The sequence below is a fragment of the Malaya genurostris genome, chromosome 2, assembly GCF_030247185.1.
Source record: "Malaya genurostris strain Urasoe2022 chromosome 2, Malgen_1.1, whole genome shotgun sequence".
In the NCBI taxonomy this organism is placed as follows: Eukaryota; Metazoa; Arthropoda; class Insecta; order Diptera; family Culicidae; genus Malaya; species Malaya genurostris.
Genome location: NC_080571.1, coordinates 309,202,198 through 309,224,769, shown reverse-complemented (window position 1 = coordinate 309,224,769; position 22,572 = coordinate 309,202,198). Strand labels below are relative to the sequence as shown.

The window sequence follows — 22,572 nt, the reverse complement described above, 5'->3', positions numbered from 1 at the left end:
AGTGACGACATTTCATCCGTAATGATGGAGACAACACGAAACATTTAACACGAAATATTGGCTTTTTTTAGGCTTTATACGTATAAGTATGCGATACGTTTGAAAGTATACCAATTTCTTATTACCGTCTTACCGTTCAAATGAATTCGAACATTCGAGTGAAAACAAGAATGGTTTATTCGTATCTGGTCGAAAGTATCCGTTCGTCGTATGGTCGCTACGGACGTAAACAAGAATGAGGGTGTATATTTGATTTCGCAGATTGTTTGATCGTTTTGACCGTTTAATGTAAAAAAATGTTTCTTCCGACCGAACAACAGTCGTCACTCTACTAACAGGTACTCTAGTCTAGTCACCTCTACACTGAGCAAAAATCAAGTAGGAGTTTCATAAGACTAGGGCTTATAAACCAAGTAGAAATCAATTCCTTAAGGAGGTAGATATTTTTATAAACAGTCTAATGATTTTCATAATTGTTATCTATGCTTGGTAAAATTATTAACTTTATATATACGTCATCAATAGTCCGTAAAGCGAAAATGTTAATTTTATTGTTTTGATCTGTAAAATTGTACTTTGGAGAGAATTTTTCGAAAAATCGAAAGAATCTTCACAGTGAAAATAAAATAAAATTTCTTTTGATTAGGGCAACAATGTAATGAGTTTTCAGTATGGATTGGTTCATATTGAACATATCTTTACTATGTTTTTCATCAGTTTGTTAATGTACTGTGGAAAAAAAGTTCTGAATTAAATAACAGAACAAAATTTACGATATCAAAAAAATTATTGTTTTAAAACGTGACCTACGCAATTATCACGAAATTTTACATTTTTGTGTGTAGCAAAAGTATTGTTTAATTTTCCTTCTACATCATAATATAAACTAATGGAATACATTTATAATCCCTGTATCTGAATATCATAATTTGTTCGTATGACTTTCGAGCATCATTTTTGCTGTGTTTAGGTACGTGAACTCAACACATCGCCTTGTTAGATGGGTACTATTTGGTAGTCACTGGTCAGCACATTTCATGTGACTACAAAAGAACTGAAAAATCACAATAGCGCTATAATTCATAAACTAATCAGTGTCGTTGAACTTATTGTTTTATTTAACAATGGTTTTATAACTACAGAAGTGTTGATGGTTTGATGGGAATGCTAAATTCTCATACAAATAGGATACATTTTCTTCAACTCTAAGAGTTCGAGAGATTAACTTTTTAGTTTTAGAAAAACTAAGTACGACAAGTATATAAAAAAATCTTTAGACTTTGGTTGAGTTTCCAGAAAACTCGTATGTGATTTCAAATATATAAAATAATTTAGGGTTTGGTTGAGTTCTCAGGAAACTCGTATTTTAAACATTGGCGATTTTATTCTTTCGATTGTAGAATTTCAATCTTCGCCTTCCGATTCAGAAGAAGTGGTTACGTGTCCTTAACCACAATTAGAAATTCCCGAAGTCAATCTTGATCATTATGAAATTCCTACAATTGAAGCAGGATTGAAACAAGTCTTGGAGAAAAGTACACGACAATTGTGTTTAAAAAGGTGAAATTAACAAGCCCATTTAAACCAAGATATGTTCCAGAAATTCCACGACAATGTGCATCAACATCCATTCGATTGATTTTTCTTCCTATCGCGTTTGGAAAACGAATTCCATTGCCAGCAAACCGCAGCTTCTTTCAATTAAGCCTGCCAAAGCCATAAGTTAAGTTCAATTCTGGTTTAATTGATGTAAGCCGTTCATCGACCACCTCCAAGAGAAAAGTCGTTATAATTTCCTATCTTGTGTCGATTGATTGAGCTACGAAGCTCGAAGGGTTTACTTCGAGTGGTCGGATTGTTCCACTATACCGAGTGATTCGGTTCCAGCATTGATCGACCCCGTCGTGTCACGATCCAGCATCCAACAGTAGCTACTGTTCGCGGTGGAATGGTTTGCTCGAGTGGGAGGGCTGCATGCTGGAAGATTAATTCAATTCCAATCGCAAGTCTTCTGTGCGCTCATATGCTCCGGACGGGAAACACCGTTATGAAGGGGAGAACAAAATCTGTGATCGATCACTCGGCAAGACCTGCAGTGCTTGCCTGCAGTTTTGAGTGATTGCAATTGCTTTCTGTTCTGTTTTTCTCGAGCCAGTTGCTTGCACGTCGACCGTATGGCCCTGCATTACTATTATGGCAGTTTGCTTACATTCATACGTTGGCTATGGAGATATCAATCATTAGAATTCCCGCAAACCAGCCCGTCAATACAATAATCCAAAAGCCGAGATTCCATACTAGGTAAACACGTTGAGTTAACCGTATTTGGAGGCGGCCAACACATAATCAACATAACGATGACGGTGATTGTTGAAAAGGTATGGAACCTTAGAGCTCAGCTCAGTATACATTTCAATCATCGGAAGGATTTTTGAAATTTCATTGTGAACCTATTCAACGCGGTTGCTCAGCACATCACGAGAAAAATTAATAATATGAAATGGCGTAAATTTGCCATCTGTTAGTCGAAATGCGTCAGGGTTAATTACACAATCCCGCGCAGTCTGCTGGCACAGTTTTATTTTTCGCAGAAAAAAAATAAGCCCGAATGTCGCATGACTCTTACTCCACCACGTTAATACTTTCTACGAGTCGCAAATTGGATTTTGCAAATGACGCGAGAATGCCGTGCTATTTTCAAATGCCATTTCCTACTTTTGCCGTACTGCACCATTCTTCACCTTCCATAGGCAGCAGAACCAATTGTTTATTTTTGTTTCAGGAATCAGAACGCAACCCGCTCGACGGACCACAAATGCTCCGCAAATAAGTTATGAGTTGCGTCTTGCAATACAAAGTTGCACAATTCGGAGACGTAGACGTTTTCGTGCCACCGGCTGTCGGAAAGTTTCACAAATTTAGATCTACTTTACTTGCTTGGTTTACGGTTGATACGATCGCGGATTTTCTGTTACCATCAATCTTTAGTTAACGTACCTGTAAAGAAAATGGAGAAATAAAAAGAAAATGTTACGATCGTTTAAATTTACTGAAACCATACAGAAGTACTGAAACGCAATAAATTTAGTCTAAACTCATTAAAAATATTTTTGATTTATATTTTGGTGGTGCTGTTGTGATTGATGGCTCAATGTCATCATTGAAGTAATAAATCTTTAAACGCAAATCATGAGAGTAATTGCATTTCGGGTAATAACAAGAGAGCTCATACTCACGCGAAAATACCACTGGTAGTGGATTTGTGTTCTTTAAGAATGGCAGTTAGTGTGAAAAAACATGGCATATAGAATAACAGAGTTAGAATATTACTATGCGGTGGGTGACAATGGACAACAATAACCGTTAGAAAAAATACTCACAAGATATCGTCATTTTCTCCCGTATACCAACTAACCAGATGGCAGGATTGACAGAAGAAAACAACAACAAAAATAACGATGATTGCTAAAAACTACTCTTTTATTGAGCGATAAATATTATTCACTCCCGAGTGGAGTGACAAAATTAATGAACCCCTCCCACTAGCAACTCTCTGGTTCGGTGCGAGATTGTTATTGTTCATGTTAACGGCCGAAAGGTGAAATATGTATGCACTAAAATGAATTACGCCTCTGCGCCCGATGCATTGTGGCATACGCATTATGTGCAGGCTGATCTACGTTAGGCATGTGTCGTAATTTAACGAATCATTTGGAAGATGTTAAGCGGATTGAAAATGGGGTCAAAATCTGACGAGGCAAGACCAGAAAACAAGGAATTCCGTTAGATAGTACTGCTGGTGCCACCAGTCGGTGCAAGGTCTTCGTCAAGGTGAGCGCCAAATAAGGGTGAAGGTTGTTAATCGCAGACAGCAGACACGAAGACGGTAGAAAGGTACAAAGAAAACCAATATAAGCGGTATCAGAAACATAATTGTCAGTCAAATAAGTGGTCGATGAAGTGAGTAACGCAGAATTCGCATACGACTTAGTACACCCGAAGATATGAGGTGTGGTGGGCCAGAGTTCAACGACAACAGCAGCAGCACCAACCAAAACGCGATTAATATTAATAACATAAATAAATAACTACAGCCATAATAACGATAATATAATAATTGCCGAATTAAGAAACAGTTTAACATGTTTTCGGACGAACCAAAGAGAAGGACCATCTTGTTGGCCCGAGGAACGCGAAGAAAAATCAATAACACATTAAATTTTAAGACGAACGTGTACGTTTAGTTCAGATTGCGAATGAGGAACGAACATAATGAAGTGACGCCATCTGGTGCGACTGAAGTGGAAGAGGTCAGTCAGGGCTAGTCCATCCCTAAGCACTGTGGGAAGCGATCAAATGTCAGGCAACACTGCAATTATTACGGTGAAAGCATGTCAGCAGTTTCTACCCTTAAGTGGTTTTCGAGCTCTTCGGTAAGTCACCACGAGTTGGCCGAATGAAATATGAATAGTCAGCCGCGATCAGTGATTAGCAAAACTCATTCAAGAGAAGATAATTGGTAGCTGGTGACGTGACACGGCATTGTTGTTTGTCTGATGAGTCTGTCGTGTCGATCGAACCACTAGAAATGACTGAACCAAAGTGGGAGGATTACACCAAATCAGGTATTAATTTATGCTGAAATCGAAATCAGTTTGCTGTTGCCACCAGAAGCTACCAGAATCACGTTTTCAAGTATGGTCCCGTGAAGTTTTCGAAGCACGAATATTTTTGGTGGTACTGTTGCGTGGGTTTGATAAAACATCATGTGGCTAGCGGCTCTGTAGTTGGGTTTATTCGATAACCATTCAGCGTACCGCTGAATGTGGGTGCCTCATGCCTTACGATCCGCGAACGAACGCTGCACGGTCACACAAAGTGCCGAAGTTTGACAACACATGCTGTGTTATCAAATTTCACGACAACTATCAAGCGATGCTTCATCGGTCGGTCGCCCTTTCACGTACTTCCGCAATCTGACGGCGTGTCCAAATTCACAGCGGGATAATTTGCAATGAACTTCCTAAGTTTATGGACTGTGATTTCTCCAACCAAATCCAGACGAATTTAGACATGTTTGGTTTCGTAATATGGAAGCAGGATAATTTACCCAACGTGATATTTTGCATTTCCACCATTTTCGATTTAGAAACATGTCATTACGTTACGAACGTGTATCGAAAAAGTCGACATAAGTAAATTATCTGCAAAATCTTTTTAGGAGTGCAGAATCTTTCTGTTTTCTTTTGCCACAAACACTCATTTCCAATTGCATAAAATAGCATGTACTCGTTGGAAAGAACGCTTGTACTCGTTGGAAAGAAAACTTTGTTTGTTAAAAAAAACTATTATAGTTCATTTGTCACATGGCCTATGATTGCGGAACAGAATCGAACTGCGAAAAGTCATCTTGCAGAACATCTGTTGTCAAACAGTACGAAATATTATAAGAAAATGTTTACTGGGAAGACAGTACAAAATGAATAGAAAACAGAAGGCCCTCCGATCCTCAACAAGATTTATAAGTTTAGTGAAAAAAAAAAACTTTATCCAACTAGTTAACAGTGGTAGAGCTAATTTTCTTTTGAAATTGTTTGCGAACATTCACTCTGGCCAACTAATCAGCCACTTCATTTCCAGAGAAAAAGTACTTATTAGAAGTGAATAGCATTCGGAATGCTGAGTTCTTCGATTTAGGTTAACCACTATATTTCACCGTGAACCATTCAAACTAAGTGTCTTTTCAGCAGCATGACTGTCAAAACAAAAAATACAATATGATTACAACAATTTGAATCTACCTACTGGATAAGAAAGCTCTTATCTTTTTTCGCAGCAGTAGATACCAGCATGTTCCGGGTTGGCGGTTCACCGCATAGGACACTGGTCTCACGAGCCAGTTGTATGTTCGAGCCCTGACCTGGAAGGATTATTAGTGTCAGTAGTATCGTAGCATCAGCCGTGCAACGTTACGTTATGAATCGGCTGCGAAGTAAGTTGAAAAGGAATGATTTCCAGAACCTGCTTTCCAACTGAGAACGGTCAGTATAATAAAGTTGTCGATCCGAACAACCCGATAACCATTTCTCAAAGTGATGATATTTCTTACTTATTTTTTTTAAAGGAATAATGCATGTAAGAGTTACTTCTCTAAGATGATGTAAAGACTCATCTTAAGAAACCATTTGGAACCATAAACTAGCCATAAACTTATTTTATCTGCCGGATAAGATAATTGAATGGCTACTGCTTACATCAAATGAACCATATGTACTGTGCAAAACAAATTTAGAAAATAATTTTATCCCGAGTTGTGAGATCTGATGATGAGTGATGCGTAATTAACAGTGTTTGCCAATACGCGTGATCGAGGCATTTCACGTGGTTTGGGGATGCTAAAAAGTTTGTGTTTTGATATCACACAATTTATCTGTTTGATGAACATAGTTGATCGTAGTATAATTTTTGGCCAGTACGTGACTACCCAAGAAACCAATATTGATTACTATTGACTATAAAAAGACCATTTTTGAGCTTCGAACCCTATTCAGCAATCTGGAATCTTTTTTCTTGAAAATTGAACACTATTCGCAATTTTGACTTGAAACTTGCCACAAATAAGCATTATCAATTACGTATAATCGTAAATTTATTCAACAATGGATTCTAAGCAACCTAAAGAGCGACTAAAATGCCATTTAGCAATCACATGTTTTTTTCATGCCGCATTGGTCCATGCTTACTGGATATCTTCATATTTAGGAAAACAGTTATTGTTGGAAAATGCACAGTTTGCTCCGAAACCGCCAGACAATTCTGCGCGAAAAAACTATCATTGCATCTGTAACATTGTATTAAAAAACTGAAATTCCTTCATTAGGAGGTTTTGGCACCTTGTAAGTTACTAGTGTGTGCAAAGTGAACTGAATGACTACAATCAGTTATCGACCAGTATGTCATCATTGTGTTTCGTTTCGTTGGCACGTCTGGATATAAGAGATAGTCAGGTAAGTATTTTTTAATACACGAACCCGACCCGTACCCGATCGGAAATAAAAAATGTTTACCCGTACCCCATCAAAACCCGAGATTAATTTTTCTTCAGAGCTCGAACCCGATCCGTACTCGATAAAAAAAACTGTATCCGTACCCGATCCGAACCCGAAAATATTCCGAAACACGACCAAATTTTTTAAACTTTGCCCGTTGAAACTGGAAAAACGACATACATACCTGACCGGAACCCGAAAAACATATCTTCTTCTGTACCCGAACCCGACAAATACCAGAAACTCGACCATCTCTACTGGATATACACTGCACTTCGCTGAAGTGTTCTGCAAAAAGCATTTACTTTACGTTTGGCGGGTTATGTTGATCCACGAGTCGACATTAGCAGTTCAATATAATCTGCTATTGCACTGATGAACCGAAGACGAAACGTAAAACAATAAAAAATAAGAAGATATGATGTTTTATATTCAATTTCTCTTCTTTTGTGATCATTAATAATGCTTGTATTCATTTGGGGAACAAACAATTGTCAAAAAATAGGTTGACCCCAAAAAGATCACTATTTGAATCGGCCAGTATAAGCCGAAACTTATGTTCGTTTGACACGTCAGAAAGGACTTTGCACCTCGGTGCAAACAATATACAGTTACTCACAAAATTGATCGTACACTCGTATGATGCTACATTTTATTGCAGTTTCTTACTGTTGTTAGCTAGTTTTTAATTTATATTGAAGTGATTATGCAATGAAAATTGTTTTGAAACATAATTGAACGAAAACATGGATTAAAATTATTTTGTTGTTAGAAATAATCGATTTATAAGGAAATGTATGCCTTTTTTAATCTCAAAAAATTGATCGTACACCAATATCGACACAATTTACTATGAACTCGTTATGTGTGTAAGCTGTCAGTGTTAGAGTGAACAACAATAATAGTTCGTTTTAGCTTTGGTTTGAGAGTTATAAATTGAAATGCAGAGAAAACCGTTATTTTTTTGTAATGGAAGGCAAAAGAAAGCAAAAAGAGATTTCTACAAGAAAATTGATCATTTCCTTGCACTGTAAAGGAAAATCCTTACGCGAAATAGGAGAAATCGTTGCACGATCACATTCCACCGTACAGAATATCATTGACAACTGGTAATACGAGAGAACTCTGAAGAACAAGGCAGAAAGGGGAAGAAAACGGATCCTATCGGACCGACCTGTTTCAACTGAAGCTGTTCGCCGCGTTCTCAGGAAATCCGTAAAAAGCCATTCATATCAGCAGTAAATCAGAAGAAGCGGCTTGAGTTCGCCAAAACCCACGTAAACAAACCGCTGGAGTATTGAAATCAGATAATATTCACTGATGACACAAAAATAGTTTGCTTTGGATTTGATGGTAGACAAATTGTTTGGAGAGAGCCGAATACAGAGCTCATATATAAACATTTGAGAGGCTGTGTTATGTTGTGAGGCTGTGTTATGTTGTGGGGTTGTATGGCAGCTTTCAGGCACAGGAACACTGGAGTTTATCGACCGGAATATGGACAAAATGCTATATATGGATATCCTGAAACGTAAACTAAAACCAAGTGCACAAAAATTAGGACTATCATCAGAATATTGTTTCCAACAGGACAATGATCCAAAACATACCTCACATGTTGTTAGGGAATGGCTGTTACATAACGTTCCTAAGCAATTAAAAACACCACCACAGTCACCAGACATGAATCCCATCGAAAACCCAAGGGATAAAATTATTCGGCGGTTCAAGGATACTAACTCATCATAAAAACACGCTGAAACAGAAAATAAAATAAGTATGAGAAAACATCCGAGCATCTTGCGCAAAGAACTAGTGGACCCAATGCATCGTCGTTTGTAAGCCGTCATCAATGCTAAGGGAGGCCACACTAAGTACTAAATTTGATATTCCAATGCGCATTCCCCAGCTACACTTAATAATGCAGATTTTCATAATGAGTGTACGATCAATTTTGTGAGATAGAACTAAGGCGTTTTTTGTTGAAATCGAACCACCAAATGGAAAGAATCTTAATATTTAAATAAAATGTATATTAATCCAATTCATGAAATATATAACATTGAAATTACATATATTTTGTTACTTTAAACTTACTAATTGAACAGCAAAATGTGAAAATGTGATATTTTTTCGTGTGTACGATCAATTTTGTGAGTAACTGTAAGTGTGTTGCAAACAGCAATAACTTGACATCTGTTGAACGGTTGGTTTATATTGAGCTTCTTGGCATAACAGTTTAACATAAACTGTTATGCACTGACGAGTCTAAGTCGAAACGTAAAGTCAACAAAAAATATAGTATTTTCAAGAAAAGAAAAGTTTACTTTGATAATTTCCGAGAAGCGAATGATCTAGAATCGTCATATTATAATAACACAAAAATAGAAAATTCATGTTTTTCGTGTGAATGACCCGCAAGTTCCGAGAAATTTCAGCAATATTTTTAAATTTAGTAACAATAGCAATTCGAGCTTATTTCAACCAATACTTATTTCAAACAAGTTTACTCTTGTTTAAAACGACCTCGTTCTGGTTTGAATGTACGACATCGTGCTTTAAAACAATTATATTGTGAGCACATTGAGCTCGTTGCTTTAAACATTCGAGATTATTCTGCCTGTATTTGCTAGGTATTTTACTCTTTTTCTCGATATTCAACTAGAATTAAAATATATGTTACCATGCAGGGCGGACGTCCCCCAGGGAGAGCTTCTCGTCTGATCTCATTTGTCAAATCTGATACACGAACTAAAACCAACCAAAACAATCGTTGAAAAATTAAATTTGTTACGGAATTCCCCCACCAGTTACGCCCGTTTCGCGCTCTCGTCGGATGAAAGGAAGAAAAACAATAACAACCGTTAAAAATTTTAACACCGTGTTTTTCTAACCGCGAGGTTAGATTTTAGCGAAACGACACACAAGCACCAGAAAAGTGATCCCGCTCAGAAACAAAACAAACCGCGCGATGAATTATGGCGGCCACGTTCCTGTCCGGCACCACCCCCTGGCGGAATCCACTGGCCAGAGGCTAAGCTAAAACAAAATATACAATCTAGTCTGCCACTTCCTAAACTCATTACTCTCATTTTTGCCTGATGGATAGTGAGCCAGTTTTCTTTCGCTTACTATAAACAAATCAAAACACGCACATACAGATTCTCCCCACATTGCGACTCGTGCTCTAATTCCGCACACACCGCGCGCACTCGATCACCATCCCGATGATCGCTCTAACAGCGGCAGACACCAAAAATAGCTACCTACTGATGTACCAGCATACCAATGCACCATCTTGCAATGCGTACGACGACGTCGTACGACTACTCATCGCATCATACAGCAACAGGAGGAAGTCATGATTAGTGCGATCCCTACGCTCTAGCAACGTCAATGGCCGGTAGGCTCGGCTTTGTTTACGTCCTTGCGAGTGGAAAATAGATAGTCTTTCGAAGTGTTATAACACCGTTCGCCGGTTTTGCTGGTGGTATTTCAATACCCAAACAGCAGTGAGTTTAATGTTACGATATGGGGCAGAAATTAGATTGTTTTGAGTACTGACCATATTGAAAATATGGTGACAGAATGTCACTAACTACGTTTTAAGGAATGAAGGTAGAAACAAAACATGAGTGAAAGTACTAAGATCGGTAATTCATTGGAGAAAGATTTTTTCGGTTTGCTTTGTTTGGTTACTGTGAGGGGTACAACGTTTCCTCGCTAAGGTAATTAGTAACCGGAGTTGGGATTTTAATGCATCGGATGCAATAATAAAAATTTTGCCTCTCAAGCAAATGATGCAAAAATAATCTGGTATTACGGGCCGTTAATTTGCCTACACTCCGAAGCGTGATTCAAGTCAAAACAGATCCGAATGGTTTGAAAAGAACCGCCCTGAACCCATGCCCGTAGGTCTGCTCCAAGTTGGTTCGGCTGGCGGGCATAGAGAGTATGACGATGTAAACAAGAGCATTAATTGGCGATTATTACGCCGCTTTCGCGTCGGAAGCAAAAGTGAATAAAATAAAGAAAAACAAAAATAAAGGGGCTCGCGTGAGTATCGGTCCCGAGCAAATCCAAACAACATTGGCATCATCCTGTTGTTCTACAAAAAGCTAAATGGCTTATGTCGAACTAGGGTCTCTCTCGCTCTCTCTGTACGCACTAGGCGCTGCATTAAATGGATGGATTTAAATATACGAGATGATGTGGGACTGGTAGGAATTAAAAGTTTATTTCCCGCAATTAGTTTCAATATAATTTGTGATTTGATTGCTCCATCCATGGGTAGCTACGTGATGTGAGACCTGGAAATTGACAGTGACATCTGCGCTCAGTGTGGCATGGTTTCTTCTTTTAGAAAATCTGTGAAAATATTTGCTTTTAATAGTGTTGGAACGTTTGTGATTGTCATGAATATGGGTTTAGGTACGTTTTATGAGAAATCTAACTATCTCGTCTCCGTGTGTTCGAGTATACTTTAAGCCACACAATTCTATCCAGACAAATTTTAAGGGAACCTCAAACTTTTTCTAAATACTTCAAAACTGGTCTGACGGTCTTGCAGAAAGACTTTGTGACATACTGCAATGGATTGTAAACTTACGTAATTCACGAAAATTATTCAGTTCAAATTTTATTTACTGACAATCAAACCTACATCTTAAACAGATGGTGACTGGGAATGAGAAGTGGGTTGCACACGGTAACATTGTGTGAAATCGGAATAAAATGGAAAAACGATAATGAACAAAGTGCGATGATGCAATTCGAATGGTGGTCAGAAAAAATACTAATGGGCTGGAAAGTTCTGCTCTGCATTTGGAATTATGAATTTCTTCCATATGATCAAATTTGTATTGCAAACAACTGGACCGCCGTTCGAAGCTAACGATTCACCAGAAGGTTTCAGAATTTGCCAACAAAACAAATTTGTCGTTTTCCTTCAGGACAACGCTAGGCCACACTTGTCTTTAGAGACTCGTCAGAAACATCCACCGTACAGTCCGGTAATCACCACTGTGAAAATCAATTACTAATTTTTCGCCTATAGGGATGAAGCCTTATATGAGAGAGGCATTATCAAAGTAGTAAAAAGCACTGCGTTGTGACGACAGTTTTAGAATGCAGATGGACTACTAAGAGTACCATTAGGAACATCTCTACAGCATGATAGCGACCATTACCGATTGCTTCCATCTCAATAGTTCATATGGAAGGATGGAGAAATATGAATACTTCACCTACTTCACCAAACGATCATCGTCATCATCAAACTCATCGATAGCTGTCACGAAAATTGAAAGAATTTGAAATAGAATGATTTTGGTTGAATCAAGTTATCTGTTTATCCCAAGTGCCACTTAAGGGGCGGGTAGGGACTAACACTTTTGGAAAATCATTTATTTTTGTATTTGTGTTTTCTTATAGTAAAACATTTCAAGAATAGTCTGTGAAATTCTCAAGCCTATCGGAACAAAAATCAGCATGTTATGGGCTTTTATATTTGCTCATCTCATACTGCGAAGAAGTAAGAGCTCGGCGCACAGGCCCAAGATTTCTGCTTCGATTGACTAAACTTGACGAAATATTCTTGAAATTTTTCATTATAACAAATTATAAAAGAAAAAATATGATTTTTTGAAAATGTTAAACTCTGCGGGCTCCCTTGGGTAATAAATTGTTTCCATTGATTTTATAGACAAAAAACTTTAAACGCGTTTCCTTCGAAAGCAGGTTTTGAAAGTCCGTGTCCATCGTCATTCAAAAACTATTGCACCATTTTTTTTCAAATTTTGCACGCATTTTCTACATATAAAAAACCAGACCACAACGTTTTCCTTTTCGTTGTTTGTTACTTTGGGGGGTTTTATAGCTACAAAACGGCGGATTTTTTCGTGAAAAATCGTAGTTTTCACTTTGAACAACCACCAAAAATTCAAAAAAAAAAATTAAACAGAAACGTTGGGGTCTAGAAAAACTTCTACTCTAACTACACTGTTTTGATTTGTTCACCTCTGATTAGTCTGCGCTGAGATACAGTGGACACCGCAAATCATGATTTTTTTCCACTAAAAAAGTACAAAATGTTGTTTGAATGATGCTTTTCATCATACAAAACATTTGAAATTATTTTGTTGACAAATAATTCTGAAAAAAAATCGCAAAAATTATGATATTTCCCACCATGATGTTCCGTAAGAAGAAGGTCGACTAATTTACCAAGAAGTACCTGGTGTGGCAAGCGATCTGTGGCTTCAGAAGTGCCTGCTGCTCTGCCACCGATCTCATAATGGTACCCCTAATGTTTATTTTGTTTATTTTTGGGAGCAGGGAAAAGCCCGATGGAGATGAAATTTGGCAATCTCCAGCAGGCATAAAATCTCCTCATCTTTCGTATCAACAGATTACAATGATCCAACAGATACAATAAGGCTTAACACTACCAATAAAAAAAATGACTGGATGTGAGTAGAGATTTCATTCGTGTGATGTCCAGACTCATGTCCAATCACTACACGTTAGATGCACATCTCCTTCGAATTGGACTTTCCGAGACTAATCATTGTGCTTGCGGCGAAGGTTACCGCGATATTGACCATGTTGTTTGGACATGCGTGGAGTTTCGTGATGTCAGATCTCAACTAATAAATTCCTTGCGTACCCAAGGTAGACTATCCAATGTCCCAGTTCGCGACATTCTTGCTTGTCGTGACCTTCCATACATGAAACTTCTTTATCATTTCATTAAATCCATTGGAGTTCCAATTTAAATTTTATTTTATGTTAAACTGTTTTCTCTTCCATGAGTTCAACCAATAGCCAACTATAGGATATTGAATATAAGTGGTGAACTGATACAAACAATCCTGAAATAGTTATAAGATCATGTACAAAATAAATGTATTTTATTTAATGTAATTTAAAATAGCAACTCGCTTGATAAAAACAGTGTTTAGATTAACTAATGAGTACCAACATACTAATATGATATTCGAAATGTATTAGGTTTAAACTACTATGTATTGTGGATGCCACGGCGAAGAAAAACTTATGTATATTGCCTATGAAATAAACGTATTTATGAAAAAAAAAAAAAAAACTACCAATAAAAACTAATAATTAAAAATAAACCTATAACCCTATATCTAGGTGATGACACCAAGCACTACAGGGCAGCAATAGTGTTCTTGCTTCAACTGGCGGAGAAAAAGGTAAATGGATGATGAAGGTAGGTGGAGGGGGTGGAAAATAAGCGTGGTCGAACAACGGTGTTAGAATCGGCATGTAGATCTAATTAGTGATCGAAAAGATGGCGGAAGACGTAGGAAAGAAGGAAGTGCGAGCGGGTTAGCATTTGCAAGTGAATCTGATTAGTTTCCAATAGAATTAAAGAAGACGAAGAAAATGAGAGGGGAAGCGAAATGGTTAGTATCATCGAGCGAATCTGATTAGTTTCCAACGGTGATGGGAGAATTTTTTGTATTTTTGTTCAACCATCACTAGGTTGAACAAAAATACAAACAGTTACAGACAAATCCTAATCCAAAGTTAATCTGAAAAGTGGCAAAGAAACAATCGATTGATCATGTTTCGAGATAGATGAAAGTCGAAAACATTGGAGCAGCTATTGAATGTCCTGCACATACTGGAAAATGGTTCATTGTAACCATAATTTGTTCGTGCAATGGGTAAACTCAAGAAACGATGAGAGCGTAGATTACGTCGATGAATGTCCAGATTAATCAATTGCAGAAGTTCGGGACAATCGATACGTGATTGTAATAAATCAGCAACAAAAACGGCTTTGGAGACATTCCTACGAACAGATAGCAGATCCAGGTCAATAAGCTTACAACGATCTTTGTAGCTAGGAAGATTAGTGGGATTCCTCCAAGGTAAATTGCGCAGAGCGAATCTAACAAATTTACGCTGGATAGCTTCGATGCGTGCAATGTCGATTTGATAGTGAGGTGCCCTGACAACAGCTGTATATTCTAGCGTCGAACGGATAAGAGCACAATATAATGCCTCAAGACAGTATACATTAGTAAAGCTCTTGGTAACACGAAAGCCGAAACCCAAGAGCTTGGAGGCCTTCGAAATCATAAAATCGATGTGACTTTTGAAGTCCAGCTTGGAATCAAGAATGATACCCAAATCTTCACGGAAGATTCACGTTTCAGTATATTGTGCGAGATGCTATAGTCGTAGGTAATCAGTGAGCGTTTACGAGTAAACGACAAAACGGAACACTTCGAGGCATTCAAAAATATTCTATTATCCTGACACCAGTTTGTGAATAAGTCTAACTGTGACTGCAAATATATAGTGTTTTCTTGACATTTAACTAAATAAAATAGCTTGAAGTCGTCTGCGAAGGATAGTTTGTGGCATTTCAATATGAAGTTGAGATCATTGAGGTAGAGTAAAAATAAAAATGGACCTAAGTGACTGCCTTGAGGGACTCCAGAGTTGACAGCGAAAGGCACTGTAATGAAGTCTCTGATCTTCACTGACATTTCGCGACCAATTACCCCTCTATTATAGTTGGATGTGGCATCGCTTAATATGAAAATTTTGGTCGATTTTGAAGGCAAGCTCCGAAAACAGGGAAGAACTTCAATAACGACCAAGAATTTAAAAAAGTAGATGAAAATGACTAAGAAAAATGGCGCAAGGATTGCACAGGATTTGCTGAGTAGCGTTAAGTCCAATGTGTGGTTATTCAGCCTAGGAGAGGATGACGAAAAAAAACAACTTTGTCAGAACAATTCGGTGATCATTTTTGTCTGTTGAAGCTATTTCGGGTACATTTTTCAGATGATGGATGTAAAAATAATGAGTCACCAACATGACGAACATTACCGGTGGAACAAACAGATTAATTTAGTTGATTCACTCACTACGGAACGATCGCTGAAACCTGGCTGAGAGCCACTCTAAAGCTTGTACCTTCCAAACAAACCCACGCATCTAGATTCGATCTAGAAATAAGATTTCCAAAGGAGTTACGGTGGTTGTATTGGTCCCCCCAAAACACGCTCAGAATGTGAATTGAAACTGGGAGGATATAAGCTATCGAATTCAATATTCAAAGTTCCAGTTTTGATACGAACAAGCACTATATTTTATAATTAATTCGTCTTCACTTTTCAAGATAAAATTATCGTGATTTTCTTTTCGATCCGACAGCAACAATCTTGTCATAAGCATACTCATACTCAACGGACACGAAAGGAACTGAGATAGAAAAAACGAGACACATTTTCCAATTCTGTCGCATCTTTGAGTCCCGCGAGTACAGGCTACGACAAAGTAAGAATAATAATCACTTTCCTTAGCTTTAACTTTTATGTTGTTCTAGTGAAACCTTGTCTTGACAGGTTTTTTTTTGTAAGAATATTTCTCTCCGAAACATCTCATCACGGAGCACGTTCATTCGTTCTTTCTTCTGTCGCCGAAAACTTGTATCAGGTAAGCATATTAAATCAGCTGACAGGTTTCACTTGCTTGAGCGGCAAGTCTTTTTTTTAATCGTATGCTAGTTGTTCCCGTAACCTTAGTGGTCAGTATTTTAATTCTCACTTTCACACTTTATTATCCGACATTTCTTTCATCGGTACAAGCAACTTTAGATGAAACCGAACCCGAGCTCAAATCTCTTTCCACTGTAATAAGATTAAATGTTACGTCCAAATCTTCGAGTTTGAGCAACTCAGATTCCATAAAGCCGTTAGCACACATTTGTTTCGAACGATGCTCTCACATTGAGACGGTGAGACCTTGACTCCCTTGAGAGTACGCTGGTGTGACTGTCAACTATGTTTAATTTAACAGGAAATCATTCCCTTCATTCGCTTTCCTCTTTCTTGTCACAACCGGTTGGAGGTTTTCGACTGCCGTTCTGTGCATTGGAAAGCTGGGAAAAGTGGTGTCGACTGTAGGATTTTATAATTTTAATTAATTAACGTTTTTGTTTTTCGGCGGTTCTCCACGGCACGTATGAGTTCTCCATAAACAATGTTTTTTCCGAGAAGCCTGTGCCTGTGCGATACAAGATATGTGTGTATCCGTTTGCTGCATTCTTCCTACTACTTGGGAATGTGCTTTGAACTCATTGCCAGTAGCCTTAGTGGGAATTCTAAGCGTTTCCATTTGCACCATTTGTGCACGTTTTTGCTCTTTGCTGAATCAAATGCTGGTTCAATTGTTCCTAAAATGGTATTCTGGGGTTAGTTCTTGTTTAATGAAAATACATGCGATTGGTTCCGTTGCAAATGAAACCATAAGAGTCCAACTGAAGAAGATGAATTTCAAATATGCTGGAGCGTGTTGAGTGTATGATGTGACCCATACGATAAGAGAACGATTTTGTCTATTCTTTTCTAATTGAAGATCTGAACAAAACTTAACATTGGTCCAAAGTAAATCAACACTTCACATCATGACCAAATTTTGCTACACAACGAACCAATATCCTTCGGCAGTCCGCAGCAATTCAATAGCTGCATTTCTCGGTTGCACACAGAAATGCACATGTTTGCCAGAAAATTCTCGCTCCTTTTCAAGTGCATCGTTTCGAACTGTGCAACAAATGAATGCATTCACAGTTCCGAATGATCGTTTTCGTTTTTCTCAACCGTCTACATTACATGCCCGGACCTGTGTCCCATTTCAATCGAAAATTCCGAAGAAAACCATTCTCGCTTTCGTACGCTTTGGCTTGGCGTTTCTTCGCTGGCGGAGTGCTTCGTTGTGCGAAAACAAAAGTTAACTCAAAAGCGAACAATTCCAACGACTGTTGCTGCTGATGCAGCTTGGTGTTCGAAGGTATTTGTTTCAAACAGGCTTTCTGTGCCCTTTTCTATATCGGGCATGGCTTATTTAAAAATTACCTTCTTCGCCGAACGTACCGTCCGAGCTGTCAGTTTCCATAAGTTTTTTTTTGCTGTAGAAAAGAAGGATTTTTCCCAATGCCCTTCACACGTTAGTTCCCTACGAATGCACCACATGAGTTCCAGAGTCCTTTATGTTCGCTCTTGGTTTCGATCGTTTCGAAGGCGGATTACAATGTATCATAAATTACCAACGAGTAGAATAGAATTCGGTCCGCCCGGTGATGGTCTCTTCTGTGTGCCAGTGTCCGGGTGTTAAATTTCATGAGCGTTTTCGATTACGACCAGCTCAACCGAAAGCACAAAGATTGTCTTTTTTTGTTCGCTGTTAAAAAGCCAGAACCAGAAGTAAAGTTTTTTTTTATTTCTTCAGCCTGCATCTAGGATCTCCGTTGGGTTCGAAGGCGAGTCGGACAGATTTACGTTTGATGGCTAACAATACGGGAAGAATCGTAAAATTTTATGCCTCTCTTTCGTTGCTTCACGATTCGTTTTCGTTGTGATTCGTTTCTTGAATTCGTTATGCTTTTGTATAGTTTTCCGGGCATTGGATATCCGATTTCTATAGGTTGATAGTGGTTTTGAATCTACAATCTGTTTTTGATGTCGTGGACGTTGTTCTTCTCGTGACTGCGAGCATTATACAATGTAATGCTATCTTGAATAGCTTTGAATTTCTAAACAGTTACATGAAGAATTATGATCAGTATTTTCCCCGCAACTTGTGAGAACGGGTTCTTGCTGGATGAACTATGAATCGATTAATTTTTAGACATGACTATCTCCAGCAGGATACTTCCATTGTGTTGGCAATAGTTTTAATTTGATAGTCATACTGAAGCAAACTATTATCGTGAATGCAAATAAAAATCGAACTAAAAACTGTTCCGCGAAATAACAACGAAAACCAGCGGTGGTAGAAATAGTAAGGGAGAGAAACCGAAACAAACGGTGAAATCTTATCGCTCGCTATTGTCAGCCGCGTCGGTGCTGTGTTCTGATAAGCAAACGGCTAACGACGAATCGACGGTACGGGTTTAACGAACCTTTGCCTTGCTGCGGCGTCGGGTGTACCCCATCACAATTCCATTGCCAGAGATCGAGTTTTTTTTTGTTGGTTATAGATACAGCCGGAAAACTAAATTGGTTGGGTGTTTTGTGGACTCATAGCCCGAAACTAGAAATAGAGTGTTCGAATTGACTGACTGACTGACTGACTGATAAGTTACCTTTTTGATTACACAGCATAACTAGGCAATCTAAAGTACACAAAATATGCATCCACATTTCGATTAGTTATATATCCTGGAAGTACTACTAAACATTCTGCTTTCATCAATTTACGATGCTTTTACTGTTTGGGTTTCATAGCTCGACAATAACTATGCACAGTATTAATTTAATATTGAAAGCTATAACATAACTATTAACCGAGATATGCAAACATAACTTTTGAAGCGTACAATAATCATAATTTGCTAATTTGCGTCCGGGTTAGGGAGAATGAATTTAAACGTCAAAAACTACAAGCCTGTACAGGGGCTGTTTGAAATGTAGGACTACACAACCTTTATTACAATCACTTACTGCTTAATGGTTGAACGTTTCATTGCTAAATTATCCTTATTTGCTACTAAGGAAATTCTTATTAGTTATTAGGGAATTACTGAAAGTTCTTAGAAGAACCGATTCACCAACGTTGACCATTTTTGTCTAATGCGAAAAGATCTGCAGAATTCCAATAAAAATTGCCGGTTGCGTTTGGCGAACGGTACACAAAATAAATCTGCAAACAGTTTACTTCCTGGTGTGTACGCAAGTTTGGCGCAAACCGATTCTATGCCGCTTAAAAAACGCACAAGATTCGGTTCTGTTCAATACCAATCTGTCCATACTTTCAAATTCGTCCCATATGAAAAATCGTCATGTCAAAAATAAGATCAAATCAAATATTGATAATACATCACCAACATTTCAATTTCTTGAATAAATGAAATTTGCACTAAATTGGTCTGATAGACAGAGTTTATATTTTTTTGCTCATTTTGCTGGACAAACTCACAATCGTTATTGTATTTTCTGAAAGTTTATTAAGCCCCCATCCATCAAGCTAACTAAAAATGACGAATTCCGATATGGGACGGATATGCGAGTACGGGTAGTAATGCTGGTTATGATAAAGGCGTTTACGCTATGCGAAATTCAAAATGAGTTCGTGTATACGAAACTGTCTTCTCTGTAAGGAAAAGCTATGATAGTGGCTTGTACAGCAGAGAGAATTAAACTTGACTTGTTGATAATTGAAATTTTGACCACCAACGCGTCTAGTAATAATTCCCTGCTCTGACAGACAGATGGCACCACTAATTAAAAATTCTTCTAGCTTTCAGTTCAATAGAAACATTTATCTCACGAAATCTCATGGCGTTCGATTCATCAGTGTATCAGTTATCGTTACTTCTGCAAAATCAGTGTATCAGTCATCGTTACTTTTGCCAAATTAGAAACAATGGTGAAAAAAAAATTTCGTATTTTGATTAAATACGATTCTCACAATTGATCAAATGTACCGTGTAACAAGTCGAACGTTAAAATGGCCAAATTTCATGAATTGAAATTTTATTTGCTACCGCATCCACAATATTCGCCAGATTTTACCCCCAACGACTATTTTCTGATTGTCGCTCTCCAAGGCGAATGCATTAATGAATGAAACCTAATTTGAACAAAAATTGTTGTTTTCTATGTGATACCTAGGACTTTTTGATCGACTTGTTAGCTAAAAAAATATATAGTTTAGTCAACTTGAATCGATGCATAGAAATATTGATAAGTACTGTAAGTAATGATAACGAAAACCTGTTCAAAGTTTTTAAGTTGATAATATACTCAAAATCTGACTACTATTTGTACGGTTTTATTTTCTATATTTTGAACTTGTACATCTTCATAGAACACAATAACGTAGTTCTAAATCAATATTGTTTGAAATGTCAGCAACAGTTTTACAGATTGATCGAAAAACAGGTGGGGCAAAAAAGACACAAATTTCAAACCTTTTCAATGTTGAACAAATTTTCTAATCTTTTTTTTTTATTTTTGGAGTTTTTTCTGTAAATACTTCATTAAAATACGTGATCATTAATTATAAAGAAATGAGGTAAATTTATTACAATCTTGACACTTTTCGGTTTTAACCACCTATTTATGAACAAAATTAGTTAGGAGTTTATTATTTACTTGAAAGCTAGGGTAACCATATCCTTATTCAGCTAAGCTCTAACATTGATCTCGGTTTGAAAACCAATAGAGTGTGATCTCCTATATCCGTTTAATACTCCTATATCCGTTTAGAACTTGAAAACGAATATTAGTATACTTGCATCAGATTTTTGCGTTGTTATAGCAACACATAAAAATTGCAGATGGATAATGTCAGAGACATAACCAGATGCCGTGAATACAAACAGACAAACAAATGGTTCGAGTTCTTCTCTATAAAACACTGTTGAATGCATTTGCCTCGAAAGCGAAAGAGCAGTTGGACCTTAACTTATAATATTACTGGTTCAAGTTTAGATCGAGAGTTCAGAAGTCGTCCCGGGTTGACGGTTCAATGCATAGAGCACTGGTCTTACAAACCAGTTGTCGTATGTTCGAGCCCCGACCTGGAAGGATTCGTAGTGTCAGTAGAATCGTAGCACCAACCATGCAATGGTTCTGTACACTCTGAATTGGCTGCGAAGTCTGTTGAAAAAGAAGGTCAAATTCCTCCACTACAGGAATGTAATACCAAGGCTTTGCTTTTAGATCGAGATTAAAATTCTTTAACTGGATTTGGTCTTACCATATTATAGGATCTGAAATTTGACCCGCAATACGGTAAGTCCAGATCCCAGACTTGAATTCTGGACCTGTGTTCTGGTTCTGAATTCTGGACCTAGACTCGGAGAAAATTTGGATCTGAGTTCCAAACATAATCCAGCTGAATTTTGGAACTAATTTCTAGACTACATGGATTCAAATTCGAACAATGAAATATTGGTAGCGAATGGAACTGAACTGAGATTTTCTTAATCACAAAGTATGTCCATTTATCGACTGAGGCATTAAGATAATTATCTACCTGACAAATAAATGGAAAATATACATCTGTTTTTTCACTATCAGTCGAACCGATCACACGTAATTTGTGCGCAATAATCATGGGACTTTTCAGATTCCGTGTGCTTTTATTTTTTTTAACTATATAGGATACCCAAAATGTTTGCTTGAAACCATGCATGTAAATATCTCTCAAATCATTGTGTGTACAAATAATTTACACTCTAAATTTTTTGCACGAAGATTGGTTCTGTGACTTATGAATGGCAATTTGTAGAAAATTGCTTGAGTTGAACATCGAACCGCTATGTGTTTTACGTCCTTCAATGTAATTTTTTCCTTCTAAATGATGTTTCGTGAAAAATAACAAAACAAAATTGGGTGGTTTTGAAAACTAAAATGAATAAAATGTCTCAACTTGTGATAAGATTTAAGATTTTCTGCGACTTTTCAGAATAATAATATCGAATGTTTTTAATATTTCTAGTAACTTTTTAAATAAATTCGAATTTCTAACT

At 37.5% G+C, this 22,572-nt stretch overlaps 1 protein-coding gene across 2 annotated transcripts in view; it reads right to left on the bottom strand.

Moving 5' to 3' along the window:
* LOC131431054 (bone morphogenetic protein receptor type-1B) overlaps positions 1–22,572 on the bottom strand; it is a 335,571-nt gene that overhangs the window by 31,290 nt on the left and 281,709 nt on the right. The window lies entirely within an intron of this gene.